The following is a 4,340-nucleotide window of genomic DNA, read 5'->3' as shown; positions in this document are numbered from 1 at the left end:
TCCACATACTTCCCAGATTTTGAATACTCTCTCGAATGTCTTTCATTTCTTTTCGGTTTTCCTCGCTAATTGTTACGATCTGCTTAGACACGTTATCGAAGCCAGCCTTCATGCTAATTAACATGTCATCGTTAGCTGCATCTGACCCGTCGTCTCCCTTTCTATCTCCCATTTTTTCTCGCTCTCTTTGTTTCTTCTCAGTTTCTTTTTTGGTCTGTTCCCTTTTACTACTCATCCCTTCTCTGGTTGCGCGTTTGAATTAAGGCTTTTCAATGTTTTATCACTTCATACACCGGGAGCTCCTGATTTAACGTCTATCCACTCATTTGCTAAACCGGAAGCCTCTCATTGGCTGTTCAATGTACATTTAGGCGTCCATGCTAACAGACATGAGCTGGAAGATGTGGATCAATCACTGTTCCCTGTTAGATCATGGCCTGGACCTTACTGTCTGTAGTTCTGGATTCAATCCAAGCCTTGATCTCTCCTTGCTACTGTGCAGAGTTATCATCACTGAATTGGTTGTTGGTTTTGGTGAGCTGGATCAAACTAAAGAGTAACAGACAGACATCTGGAGGCTCTAATGGAAGTGGACGACTTCATGCTCACACCTCTAGAAACCAGAATCTAGTGAAATACTGAGCTCTGTGGTAATGAAGCACTCTCTGGAAGATCTTACATTGTTGTCTTCCATGGGAAGGAACGAGTCTTCAGTTGTTATTAAAGCCTATGATGAAGGGTGAGGGAAGAAGACCTTGGAGCCATTTCTACTGAACACAAGTAGTGTTATCCACTCTCCTGATTTACTCTGCAGCCTCTTAAAAAGCCCTCCTCTCAGGACAAGAACATTCCTCTCCACGCCTCCCTGGTGGTGGAGACTCATCATCTATAGGGGATCGATGTGATCAGCAAGTTATTGATCAGCGCTGACGGCATCACAGGCGGTGAGCAGAGGTTTATGATGCAGGATATTTCACTGTGGACATCAAAATCTTTGGTCGCGGCACCACCCTGGTTGTTACCGGTAAGATCACTTCTTTCATGGTTTCTCTGTCTTGTGTTTCATGTCACGTTGGGGAGAATATGAGTGTAATAATATTTCCAGTAGATTGTGTTTGACCTGTTTGAGTTGTGCTAAAGAATTCAGTGTTGTCTGAAGATTCATGTTCTGTTTGTACAGCTTAAAATATCACTATTGCTATTAATCAACTATGCCTCAGTATAATTTGTCAGTGTAATATGTAATAAATTATGAAGGTTAATAAACATATTGGGAATTATCATAATGGGGTTAAAAATCATGAAAATCTTTCAAACCACCAATAATCAAATAATATATCATGCTAATAAAATAATAACATGAATTCAGCAGCTGACCAAAATCAAATGAAGCCCATAATAAAGTTAAAGTATAATCTGTTTATATTGTAGGCATCTCATCTTCCAGCTTCAATACAATTATTATTCCACAAAGTAGAAATAATAACAATGTAATAATAATAATAATAATTTATGTAGTATTTTAAAGCCTGTATTTTCACATTTTTAATGGAAAATGCACATGGCATGTATATTAGGCTAGATATGTTAATCATATATATTGTATGTATAACGTAGTTATCTATGTTAATATGTATTATATATATATATTATATATTTTTTCTGAGTATTGTTCGATCTAATGTAGGTTTTTTTGACAAATAAAAATATTTTAATTATCAAGTTTAAAATCATTATAATAATAATTATAGTGTTTATAATAATAATTGTACAAAGATTATGAAGTGATTGCCTCACTTCATATTGTTTTCATAAATATTTATTACTTAACATATTTTATAATATGTAATATAATAATTCTTTTCCACGGTTTTGACACCATGTGACTTGTGTTCTGTCTCTCGATTGGATCTTCTGTTAAACTCAGACTCAGACTCAGACTCAGTGGAGCAGCCCAAAGTGAGCGTCTACCCAGCGACGGGAGCTGATTTAAAGGGCCGGCGCTCCCTGCTGTGTGTAGCCAGAGACATGGTCCCTGAGGTGGTCCGGGTCTCCTGGAGGAGAAGCGGCGGGGACGGAGGGACAGGGAAGGACACGGAGCAGCTGCAGCTCAGAGAATCGACGTACGCTGCCAGCATCCTGGTTATTGATCAGAAGGAAACCCTCACAGATCAATACATCTGTAGAGTTGAGCATGAGAGCCTTCTGCAGGCGGTGGAGATCCCAGCAGGTAATGAAGAACTATAATCCCTTCACATTCAGCTGGTTGTCTATCACTAATCCCACTTGCTATCACCTGAAACATGTAATCTTATACTAACCCTATTGTCTATCACCTGGGACATGTAGTCTGATACTAACCCCACTGGCAATCACCTGGGACATGGTGTCTATCACTAACCCACAAACGCTGACTCACCTCCAACAGAAATGACCTTGACGTCAGAAGGCCCCGGAATGACAGAGGTTACTTTAGCGACGGCAGTTACTATGGACCCCCGGCTTCCAGGGAGACCCAGAGAAGGTCCTTCATATGCAACGCACCATAAGATCACCTGCTCTCTCTCTGAACTGTTGTAGGAATCTCAAGTGGCCTCTGGATTAGCAGTGTGGTCTTTCATCAAGAATACATTAATATATGAATGTCTATACCAGCATGATGTTTAAACCAGAATAAGCTATTCTAAACCATTACAACCAGTGTAAAACAGTATGGAGTGTACAAGCCATTATAAACCAGTATAAACCAGTATGGCATGTATGAACCAGTGTAGACCTCTATGGTGCGTGTAAACCGGTATAGAAAGTTCTCAAACTGTTCTAAACTGCAAAAACTAGTATAGATCGCCATGGTGTGTACATACGTATAACTAAAAACCAGCATGGGCCACTATGGTGCATATGGACCAGTATAAACCAGTATGGGCTGTGTGTTTGTTGGGGGTCCCAGAGTCCTTCCAGGTGCTGTCCAGAGCCAGGCTGGCGTCTGTGCTCTACACAGTGATGGTGGTGAAGAGTGTGCTCTGCTGCTGTGGCCTGGCTCTCCTGCTCCTCCACACCAACAAGACCAGCAGGACGCCCAGCCGGCCCACACAGAACCAGCACCACCACAGCCCTGGACTGACACTCCTGTCCCCCAGAACCAGCACCACCACAGCCCTGGACTGACGCTCCTGTCCCCCAGAACCAGCAACACCACAGCCCTGGACTGACGCTCCTGTCCCCCAGAACCAGCAGACCCACCTTGTAGAACCATAAGAGGTCATCATGTCTTCATGTCTTCATGTCATCATGTCATCATGTTATTCATTTCTACTCTCTACGTTCTTCTGCTCTTTTCCCTCCACTGTTCAGACCAGAAAACTGCAGGAGTGTTTCACGGTTTTCTGCTGCTTGTTTGTTAGTGTGTACTGTCGACCATGCAACATCTAACACACTCCCTTCATTTAAACATGCCTTCAAAACCCACCTTTTTTAAGATCCCTTTCAACACATAACCTTCTCTACCCTCCCTCCTTTTAACTATTACTAGTCTTTTATACCTATTTCAGTTTTTTAGCTACCTATTTTTATCCTATTTTATCTTTTTAGTTATATACGTTATTATTAAATGTTTTTATTCTGTGTTCACTCTGTTAAGCGACTTTGAGTATTTAGAAAAGCTCTATATAAGCTGAATGTATTATTGTTATTATTATTATTATGTAAGAACATGCATTTAAATTAATAAAAATGTCAAATGTAACATTAGCTGGTTGTCCATTAATGGAGTTGTTGTATTCATAAGGTGAATTATGTTATTTTATAGGAGCGTATTTTCTTAATCTTTGAGTCAGTCTGCGATGGCTCGATGTCTGCGATGTGTGGTTGAACAGGTAATGAAGGAACGTTATAGGACTATAGGATTGTTGAACTATAAGAATAAATTCAACATGTACGGTCAGCTCCATTCATTTGGTTTAGTGTAACAACGATTCTGAACCAAACCTTTCGATGAACATCAACTCCACTAAGTATGCTTCAAGCAACAATGAAAATCGATTTGAACTTTGCTCTAGTGTTAAGTTTGAACTAGAATGTAACCTGCTATTTTCTAGACGTTTATAAGTCTAGTGTATGCTCAGGCTGTTAAAGTTCAAGGTGCGATAAAATTGGATTTCTCCCAAAATTGGCATCTTCATAGGTGAGCAAAACACGTTTCCTTTCCTAATTAACCCCCTCAATGCTTGAAAAGCTTGAATCTGAAGACAAACATAATGAAAAGGCTTGGGAAGCTTTTTCATTATGTTTGTCTTCAGATTCAAGCTTTTCAAGCCATGTCAACTGATTGCTTGCCTTAT

The 4,340-nt window shown here is 40.2% G+C and overlaps 1 gene segment (V, D, J or C); it reads left to right on the top strand.

Annotated features, from left to right (window-relative positions):
* The first annotated feature begins 732 nt into the window (after positions 1 to 732).
* Positions 733 to 3,718, top strand: LOC311361240 (immunoglobulin lambda constant 6-like). The segment is given in 3 exons: positions 733 to 739; positions 1,928 to 2,230; positions 2,951 to 3,718.
* The last annotated feature ends 622 nt before the right edge of the window (positions 3,719 to 4,340 follow it).

This window comes from Micromesistius poutassou (genome assembly GCF_964030765.1).
Source record: "Micromesistius poutassou genome assembly, chromosome: 16".
NCBI classification, from domain to species: domain Eukaryota; kingdom Metazoa; phylum Chordata; class Actinopteri; order Gadiformes; family Gadidae; genus Micromesistius; species Micromesistius poutassou.
The sequence above is the reverse complement of the archived record's forward strand: the minus strand, read 5'-3'. Positions and strand labels throughout refer to the sequence as shown.